This window comes from Lemur catta, unplaced genomic scaffold, assembly GCF_020740605.2.
Source record: "Lemur catta isolate mLemCat1 unplaced genomic scaffold, mLemCat1.pri scaffold_63_ctg1, whole genome shotgun sequence".
NCBI lineage: Eukaryota > Metazoa > Chordata > Mammalia > Primates > Lemuridae > Lemur > Lemur catta.
Genome location: NW_025423863.1, coordinates 250010 through 261245, shown reverse-complemented (window position 1 = coordinate 261245; position 11236 = coordinate 250010). Strand labels below are relative to the sequence as shown.

Sequence of the window (11236 nt, the reverse complement as noted above, 5' to 3'; positions counted from 1 at the left end):
TGTGAATACCATTTTATAGACAAGATGTCTGCATTAAAGCCTGGAAAAAATGAAGATGCAGAATCACCTCAGGATTTGGAGGTACTGTCTATTGTTGTTGTTATTTTAAAATATAAGTATCAAATGATGTTAGAACCTAAAAGGAAATGTTTAGACTTTATGTTCTCACTTCTGTTTATGCCTGTAAAGAGTTAGTTTCTTGTATTTTCAGCTCACAATTAACAAATTGGTTATTGCATAGTACAATACTTCTCACCTGTGGGATTCATTTAAGAAGCTACTATAGTATAGTGCAACAAAATAAAGCTTAGAAAAGGAATCAGTTTGGGTTCTCAACTTAGGTTTTTCTACAACAAAAGAATTATTCCAGGTCACTTATGATCAAATGAATCATTCTATGTTATATGTGGGTGTGTAAAAGTCCTAATGATACTCAGAGAGAAACTGTTTGAACAATTGTCTTTTCCAACGTGGAACTTAAAAAGATAATATCTGCAACTTGAAGGTGTTCGTATAATTGGGTTGTTAAGTATAGATCTGCAAACAACATTTCCAGACAAGGAAAAGTATGGGAACAGTAAATATGTAGGACTATAGTAACAACAGTTCAGTTTAGTGGTGTTTTAATAAGTAGAATTCATTTTTAAAAATAGAAGCCATTGGATATTTTTGTGGCATCCATGTTTGTACTAGTGTCAGCATAATATAATGACAGTGTACATTGAAGTGACAACTGTGGAAAGATATGGGAAGGGTCTGATGATAGAACAGCTGCTGCACAGTGGTACCAGCACTGAGTGGAAGCCAGAAGACATGTTAGTGTCCTGGTGCTGTCGCTTAGTAGCCATGCAATCTTGAAAAAAATGAATGATTTATCCTATTCAGATATCAGTGACCTTCTTCATAAATATGGTACTAACATCTATTCCTTAAGTATGCGCAATGAACAAATGTGGTAAGAAACATAAAAACATTTTGTAAACTGGAGAGAGTGTTTATACAAATGAGGGACCAAATGATTACACTGATATTCACTAACTTAATGAATGCTGAAGGTACTTTTTGCAAACCAGAAGGCAGTAGTCCTAAGAAAAGAATGGAAGTTATAGCAAGCATATGGATTCCTAATTTTGGTTATGTTCAGTTTCCCAGCAGACTATTACCAGAGATGTCCTGTGGGAATATAGTGATTTGATGCTTGAGACCTTCCTGATGGGATTTTATATGTTTTGACGTTGATTAAATGTCTGTTATTGAGTACCAACTACATGCTGGGAAGTAAGACACTGAATATACAAGATGAGGGAATATTCTATAGGGGTAGGAAGAGAAAAATAAGTAAACAACAAAGAGCTATAGGTCATTATAAGTTCTGCATATAAGGAAAACAGAGACTGGTTAGAAAATATTGAGGTAGTTTGTAGTTAGGATGGGGATGGAAATGTGAATAGAATTCTGTAGTCAGAGAATATCTTTCTGAGGGTGACATTTACATCGCCGACTTTCACATGACTAGGAATGAGCAAGCCACGTGAAAGTCTAGGAGGAGGACATTCTGGACGGAGAGATGAGTGGATCACATCTCTTCATTTTACCCTTAACATCCTGGAATGACCAGGAAGCAGGAAATGGGACAACCACCATCCTACTCAATTATTATTAAGTATAGAAAAAATGTACAAATAAGTGTCCAGCACCATTTAGATGCTTTATGAATAAATATTCTTATAATTCTCTCTTCATTAAGGTTTGCTATTCTTTTTTGCAGTTTTCTTTTCAATTGGGAAAGAGTTACATATACTTTACTTTGTGTATCTCTAATATTTGTTTGCTTTACCTTGTACATGTGTAACATTTCCTTGGTTTTATTGAAATATGACATAAAGATATGTTTTTTTACTACTCCATCATTTTATTGATCCGTTTATACTATCAGTAAAAACTTTATTAAAAAATATTTAGATATTTGCAAGCCCTTGTTTCCAAAATGATGCAGCTTGTTAAATGTGCTGTTCTTCCTGAACTTGACATACTCTGATGTTTGTTATCATGCTAAGTATCTTATTTTAACACTAAACATTTCAAAGGTTAAAATTATTCTAAATATTTAATTATGTAATTATTATAGTAGGTGTATTGTATGTATGTATAAATATTAAATACTCTTCTTATTTTTGGTGGGGATTGTAAAGTACAATCAGGTATTTTGAAGTTACTTCCTTGTTGAAATGTGCATACCCATTAATATTTTGTCTGTGACTATATTGCCTTTTTCTTCCATTCTTGGTTTTCAGAGTCAATAGCCAGAAATAGATAAAAGGTAACCTTGAGCTGGATAACATATGTGAAGTTCCCTGTACAAATGTTTTGGTTTTTCAATACATACTTCTCTTATTTTTAAGTCTAATTGCCTTTACAATAGGAAATTCAGGTAGTTTTAAGAATATGATTGGAAAATTTTGATGGAATTCATTATTTTTATTTTTTAATTGAAACTTATTATTGATATTAATTTTAACAGAATGTCTCCACGAATCTCCCACAGAAGTATGGTGGTGATTTACGGTGGGCTGCAGTTCACAAACAAGAATACACCATAAATGGACAAGTAGAAGGTAAGAACCATATTTTATTAAAAGAAAATCATTTAACAGACTGTTTATTTAAAAACATGTACACTGATACATTCTAAAATCCAAAGAATATCATCAAGCATCAAGAAGCAGGCATATATAATGGAGGGTGGTCAAATAAAATAATTCTTCAGAAAAAGGAAGAGCAGAGTGTTTGAAATGTGGGAAGCATATAAAGTGAGCTTCCAATACCAGAGTGTGTCAGAGAAGAATAGCAAACATTTCTCACTCTTCTTATCTCCCTCACTGTTGGGAAGGCACTAAGAATTGAGGCACCTAAGCCTGCAGCACTATCTTTTCTATACCATAGAGGAATAGAAGCATATGTGGTCAGCATATGCATAATTTAATGTGGTTTGAAATGTTCTTACTTCATAGGGTAGAATTAGTACTGCTCAAGATAAAAACTTTGGAGAGAAGAAGAGAATAGGGTCAGTTATTGAGAGATGAGGGAAGATAGAGGCTGATAAGCAGCCCATTAGAAACATTATGACTTGTAATACAATTTCATTTGTGGGGACATGATAGGGAGGAACATGAGGCTAGATTCCAAAAGGGTCAGTTCAGGTAGAGGAATGTGGAAGTACACTCAGTGTAGACCAGAGCGTCTCAAACTTTCATCAATCAGCTGTGTTAAAAATGCACATTCTGAGTCAGCAGCTCTGGGCTTCTGCATTTCTAGTAACTTCTCAGCTGATGCTCCTGCTGGTGGGCCTTGGGTATAGACTTCTTTTTAGAGAAATCTGGAAGAAGAGCCATTGGATAACAGTTTAAGACGTTACAGGATCAGGGGAAAACATTATTTTGTTATCATTTCTGAGCATGTTTGTAGCCAGAGGGGAAGGAGCCAAGTGATGAGGAAGGAGAAATTAGAGATGTAAGGTACTACCGCTAAATGAAGAGGAAAGATGTGGTGGGAATAATAAATCAAAGATGTTGAAGGAGGAGAATAAGGGGCACAGATCTCTACATGACTGCTGTAAAGGAAGAAAGATTGTGAGGGGTGAAGGAGGGAGGAATGAAAGTAGTTAGGAAGGTGATTTTGGAGTTGATGAGGAAACTTGGGAGCACTTCAGATGACTTCATTATATTTACACTCAAACAGAAGCTTAGATTCTTGCTACTTTAAAGGTTAGTAGAAGCAGGAGGGAGTGCTAGAATTGGGGTGAACAATAGTAGTTTATTTTTCCTCCCCATAGCTGTCAGACAGCAAATATACATGTTGCATTAATATTAGTTAATCAAATGAGATTAATTTGAATATAGAAGCATCAGCCGCTTTTTTAAGATAGCTAAATTTTTGGTAAGGTAATTGTTTCATAAAAGTCTTTTAAAGACTACTTGGTAACCAAACTAATTTTAAAAAGAAAAAAAATTACAGAGTTAATCCTTGAATACTAAAATTGTTATTTCAATATAGAAAATTTATTATACATTGTTTCTTAGATGTGGTGTTAAGGCTTTTTGTATGTGTGTGTATCAAGAAAGTTTAAGATGACTAACCCAGCAGATACAAGAAATGTAGGCATACCAATAGCCCATATAACTAATGAAAAAGGTGAATATATTCATTAACTAGCATTCTACAAATGAATCCAAGCTGATCAGTTCAGAATAGTTTTTCCGATGAAAGATGAATTATGCTCTCAACTGCATTGCAGCTGAGTACTTCTAAATCGTGGGACAAATTGAAGAACATGATAACTAATTATAGTATAATGGTACAAATAATTCTGCTGGGTTGTGTTACAGATATGCTGTAGCATTCTCCCATCAGTTTTGATGGTTACCCCCTCAGGGTCATGACTTTCTCCGCTGATTAATGATCCCTTTTCCCCTCATCAATCAGCATGTTCACACAGATCTATGGCCACTTTCCTCTTCAGTTAACAGACATAGCTAATAGTTAATAGAATTTGTGAGTGAATCTTTGAGATGTTGTATGCCTTGGACCAGGTGTCTCCCCAAGTGGTTTCTTGAAGCTTGGGTTTTTTTCTTTTTTTAATTAGAAGTATTTCTTAAAGAAGTAAGTATTTCATCATAGATTTAGCTTCATTTAAACTCTAAATTTATACAATGAAAATTTTATTTTCTATCTATTTCTATAAAGACTGTCTTTTACCTCACTCTTCTAACTAATCCAATTTAATTCAATGTATGGATTTTTTAGCAGAAGAAGACCTAGAAGTGACATCAGAGAATGAGCAAGAGAGTCATGAAGGAAGTGAAAATAACCAGCCACCGGTATGTAAAGATTTAAATTTAAATTTCTGGTTTAACATAATTTTCTTCATTTTAACAACATCATTTTGCACTAACCTGTTAGAGTAAATAATCATTTACTATTTTATAATTTTATTTATTTATATTTTTATTTTTCCAATTTATTTATTTATTTTCATTTTTCAAAAAAATTTCAGAATATTATAGGTCTACAAACATTTTGGTTATGTGTAATGCCTTTGCATTGCCCAAGCCAGAGCTACAAGTGTGCCCATCCCCCATACAGTGTGCTATGCGCTCATTAGTTATGAGTTTACCTACCCCCATTTAAAGTAGTTATGCAACTGAAAATATTCTTACAATCTCTAGTAACTTATAGCTGATGTTTACCTTGGAGTTGAGGCATATGTTTTTCCAAATTTTGTTTACTCTTCCATTTTTACAACTTCCTTACATGATAAAGAGGGTGACATCAAATATTGAATTATAAGCAATAGAAATTATGAGTAATTTAAGAGTGATGACCACTGAGTTGTATTCATGTCAAAGGAGTAATCATTGCCAGTGGTTCAGAATTTTCAGTTTTATGTTATCAATCATTAATGGCATGGTTAAAGATTTCTTCTGCCTTGTGGTCTCTAATTGACTTCATCATCTATGTCCAGGGTGAGAATAGGGTCATAAAGTCATCTGTACTGTCTGTTAAGGGACTCATATCTTTAAGAAGGGGTCCTTTGGTGTTAGGGTACAAACAACTTTCTAACTTGTTTTAATGTGGGAAATCATGAAATGTTATTATATTTTTAAATTCACTGTCATTAGGAGACTTTAGACTGTTAGTGGCCTCTGAATGGAGGTTTTTTCCAAGTTCTTGGTGTTAATCAGGAAAAGAATTTTAGGATGGACCATGAAAGTCAAGCAGGAAGCTTTATATTGAATGATTGAAAGCAACAGTGCACTCTCTCAAGAGTAAGAGAGTGGGCAGGCTTGAAAAGAGCATCTGCATCAGGAGGAAGAGGTTTTTGGTGTTTTGAAGTCTTATTAATCGAGGGGAGGAGTATTTATGAGTAAGGGGCTGACTTTTGCTATGAATTTGGGTAGTAATTCCTAAAATTGGGTTTGCTCTCATTTTAATACTGTATATGGCTGTCTTTGAGCCATCATGGTGATTTCAAGGGTGGAGCAATTGTAAAACTCCAGTAATAATTGGCCTAAGTTCATGTAAAATGACAGAAATCATAATGACAAGCCAGCTGAAGCTGGTTCTTGCCTATGGTTAACAGCCCCTGTAGTCAGCTCCTGTCTAAGGGTTATTTACTTTAACATCTGCTCCCACTTTGCAAGTCCCCACATGTGATCTCAGCCCTGTCTCTGAAACTTCTCTTCTAACAAGACTATATTAGAACCAGTCTTAAGGAGATTGTCCATCTAGATTCGTGACATTATCATCTTATGGTATATCATTTGAATTAACATTTAAGAAATTCCTTTTCTTTCTAATTGGTGTGTTGATTTTGGATCCTAATAATTAAAAGTGTGACACTCCCCAGTTAGCAATCTTTAGAAAAAGTACTTAAGTGCTACCCTTTCTACTTTCTCTTCATCAATTGCCTGATCCATTCTGATTTTCTACTTATAAAAGTTCATGGGTAAGATGGAGTTATCTAAAGATATAATTGTATATAGAAATAGATTTTATCTGTTATGTAAATGATAGGAGTTCAGAATAGTTTTTTCATAATCATTATTCCTTAATCAACCTGTTTCTCCATCACCAGTCTTCCAAGTGGCCTAAGGACTGGGAAGCTAATTCATTCACATGCCATATCATCTGAACAAGAATAAATGTAAAATAAGTTAATAAAAGTATGTAGTAAGGTCTAGGATTTTTTCACCCCCTAGTGACTTAAAGATGAATTGCATTGATTTGAACAATAAAATGAAAATACAGTGGGAAGGAAGCAGTGACTGAGAAGAGATAAATATGTGTCTAACCTTGAGATTTGCAACAAATATGCCCAGCCAAGTGAATCTGTTTAATGTGCTTTTATGTGTGCAAGATTCATCTATTTGATTCAAACTGTTGGAACTTAAAATTCCATCATAACCACTTTAAATATTATTGACCAGAAACATATATAGTTCCACATAGCTTTTAAAATCGCCACTCTCAAATGTTTGTGAAATCAGAATTTACATTATGTTGGAAATATGGTATAAGATTTGACAAGTATGATTTGATCATATGAGTAGAAAAATCCCCAGCCAAAAATACAGTATTTGACTCCAAAATGGAAAGGTGAGTTCTGTACGTTGAGTTTTAAAGCTACACAAAAATCTAGAGATACTCTTTTTTAAATGTCAATGTAGATGAGGCCTGCCCCCCAATTAAGGCATTTAGTTATTTTGCCAAAGTCAGACAGTTAATTTATCTGACTAGTTTTTGACTAGTTTAATCTCGTAATTTACCTGATTCAGCATGATGCAATTCCACTATCTCCTTTTCTTTTTTTGTCAGAAATTGCTAGGTAATGCCACTTTAGGAGCTTTGAATGAATCATTTAATCTTTCTCGGTTTTACTCCAGTTATCAGTAGGTGAAGGAGCTAAAATAGATAATTACTTTATACTGTACATCCTCCAACTGTAAAATTGTATGGCTACTGAATGTGAAATTTGGGAAGCATCTCATTTTTCAGGACTCCACACCAGCAACTGAGCACTTGCACTCTGCTCCTTGTGTGGTGACAAACTTGGTTCATATACATTTGTGTGTATCTTCATCTTTTGATATTTCTCTATCCAAATGAAAAAAGAATGATAAACGGCAGCAGCAAAAGATTAACTTGGTGCAGAAAAGGGAAAGCTTTCTCTCTGTTCCTGAAGTCTTACAATATGGCATCCTCTAAATCTGGCCATTTAACGTAAAATCCAGGTGATAAGACAGAAGAAGACGTGATTTATGTCTTTGTCTTTTTCTTTCTGTCTCTGCCAGTCAAATGGGGGTGGAAATTCCTATTATCCAGAGAAGAGTGGATGTGAATAACAGTAAAAAATTAAGAAGGGCCCTTTTAGAAATTTGGGAAAATTCTGTTTCATTCACTCAAACAGAAATGAAGTAGACTTTATAAAAATTTCAATAATACCATAATAATTATAATTATATGATAATTATGTACAATAATATTCAAGTAAGCACAAAATATTTAATGATTAAAAATATGACAGTTAAGGTGAGTCAAGGGATAAAATCAATGAAAAGAGAAAAAGTTATTTTTATTGATAAGGTAATAACAATTATTCGTACTATCAAGCTTTCATTAAAGGTTGAAGAAAAGGAGAAGCACAAAAGCAATAAAATGGCAGCATCAGAAAACCTATGTGATGGTGCTGGTGATGACAGTGACGATGACGCATTACTTCAAGAAAGAAAGAGTAGAAAAACTGACAGTTGGCAATTTCCTAGGATGGAGAATGAAGTGTGTGATAGGTAAGCCTGTAGCAATATTTAACAGTAGATAATTTTATTGTGCTATACAATTAATTCTAATTGGACTAATATTCATGATTAACAAATTTTATGCTTTCCGTAGGTATATTCAGCCTTGCTCGGTGATCAGAAAAATGCACATTAATGATGTAACATATTTTCCAATGATACTGGCATTTTATTAAAAGATTAGCAGTGTTGGCAAATGTGAGGAAAATGCATTTTGATACACTGTTGGTAAATAAAATTGACAAATCCTTTTTGAAGTGTAATTTAGTAGCATGTATCAACACTTCAAATATGTCACTCCTTTGGCCTACCAGGAACTTAGGATCTGGAACTAGATGCTGCAGGAAAACATGACTTGTAGAAACACATGTAAACACATACGAGTTAAGGACATTTATTCTATATTGTATATAACATACAAGAAGCCCATATATTCATAAAATAGATAGCCTATGTATGTCAAAGATCTATAATATATGTGTGTTCAGCATATTCATACAAGTGTGTTACGTGCATACATGTATATGCATGTTAAAGATAGTTACTGTAACATCATCATCTCAAAAACTTCGAGGTAGTCTACATACCAATCAAGAAGGAAATAGTTACATTGTCATGTCCATATAATAATGTCATATGCAACCATTTAAACAACAAAGTTAGATCTGTAGTGTACTGATTACTTCACAATTGACGGATATTTAAAGCATATAGTTTGATGACACATCTTAAGCAAATTATGTTAGAATTCTTGTAATATCTGCTGAGGTTCAAAAGGATGCTGCATGCTACACTGCAGCTCTACCTTGTTCCCAACAGAATTGCTAATTATTGATTTGTTGGGGTTTTGTTCTCAATGCATGAGTGCTCACCTGCTGGATCCTCACATTAATCCAGATATTGCCAAGGGATTGCATATCCATATCCCATATAAACATTTTCATATTTTGGGTAAAACTTACTAAAATACATCAAAGGATCTTTAATCTACTAACCAGGTATTGGCCACCTCATTCTGTAGAAAGCCAGATAGTAAATGATTTAGGCTTTGTGAACCACAGGGCCTCTGTTCATTGTAGTCCACAAACTGTGATAGACAGTAAATAAATAGACATGGTGGTGTCCCAATTAAACTTTACTTATGAGAACAGGCAGCGTGCTTGACTTGGCCCCAAGACACTAATTTGCTGACCCCAGTGCCAACACCACGGTGCTGCTAATGTGGTGAATCTTCTTTGTAAAGATAGCCTGAATTCATGGCATTAACCTTCCTTTTAAATATATGTCAGTATGCATCATACCGTATTTTCTACAGTGACTTTATATGTTACAAACCTTCAGTTTAAAAATGAGATTATTTTGTGCATTTACCCCTTTTATTCCTGTCCTTGAATCAGTATTTTAGTATGAGTGATTGCTTTCTATATTTGATGAGTATAAAATATCCTGCAATTGGATGATGTTTCTAAAGGCAAAAATACTACTTTTGAATGTTTTGGTGTTTCTGTGGTCTTTTTTATAAGTATGGGCAAAAGTATAAGCAAAAATCAGCTTATATGATCTAGAAATGTTCATAGGATCTTGTAATTCTATAATTTTTGTGAATTTATTCTTTAATACCTTGGTCTGGCATTTTTTAAAATGCCATATGTATACAATTTGGAAACATTTAAAGTGTGAAAATATGCTATATAATTATTTTATAGTGATTGAAATATATAGCTAAACAAGAAGAACATTAGAGTGCCCATGATCATGCCACTTAGGTATGATGGCCTTGAAAAAACTGCCTAGTGTCTGCACATGGACTTGAATTTCTTTGCCATTCACTCTTGAACTCATCCCAGCAATTTTCACTCCCACCTCTAGTGCAAAATTGGTTTTCTCAAAGTTCCCACTGATTTTCACTTTAATAAATCTAGATATAATTTCTGAGACCTCATTTTACTCACTCTGTCAGCAATCTTTTCTCCAGTGAAAAACTCTCTCCTCCATAATCCCTTTTACCCTTGACTTTCAGGATATCACTCACTCACCTGGTTTTTCCTCCTTCTTTTCTAGTTCATCCATCTTAGTCTGTTTTGTGTGTTCATCCTCACACCCCACCTTTCGCACATTGAAGTGTCCCAGGGCTCAGTCCTCAGGCTTCTTTCTCATGACTTTTACTACCTTGTGTGTGCTAATGATTTTCTTAATTCCAGACCTATAGACAAAACTGCCTACTTGACCTCCCTCTTTGGTTAGCTATTAGGTATCACAGCTTACGAGGTCCAAAATTGATCTATTGATGTTCTTTCTTATACCTCACCCTCATCATGGAGTCTTTCCTACCGGAGTTAATGGGAACCCTTTCAGTTACTCTGGCAAAAACCTTGGTGTAATCCTTGACATCTCTCTCTCTCTCATTCTCTCTTTTTTTCTCCCTCTCTGTCTCTGACATCTCATACCAAATCTGTCAGCAAATCTTGTCAGGTCTTCCTTCAAAATAGATGCAGAAACCATTCACAGATTGGTGAAGCCACCACCAATGTCTAAGCCACCACCATCTGCTATCTAGATGAGTGTAACGCACTCCTAAATGGTCTTTTTTTTCTAGTCCTCTTTCCATCAGTGCTTAACCCAGTGCTCATATTAAAACAAGTCAGAGGATGTCATTCCTCTGCTCAGAACATCCCAATTGCCTCCCATTTCAGTCAGAGTATATGTCACCATTCTTCTTAATACCTAAAAGGAAGCACATGATCTGATCTTTAGTCCCTCTGCCTTAATTTTCCATTTTTTTAAATCCCTTTAGCTCTTCTACTGCCTCATTGAACTTCTCACTATTCCTTAAACTCTACAGGCACACCTCTGTACTTGGCAGTTCTGTCTATTTTAAATGG

The 11236-nt window shown here is 34.5% G+C and overlaps 1 long non-coding RNA gene across 1 annotated transcript; it reads left to right on the top strand.

The window, feature by feature from the left end:
- The first annotated feature begins 39 nt into the window (after positions 1-39).
- On the top strand, positions 40-4843 carry LOC123629935. Its single transcript, XR_006732404.1, has 3 exons — positions 40-81; positions 2522-2615; positions 4804-4843. It is a non-coding gene; the product is annotated as an uncharacterized LOC123629935 (long non-coding RNA).
- Positions 4844-11236: the final 6393 nt, after the last annotated feature.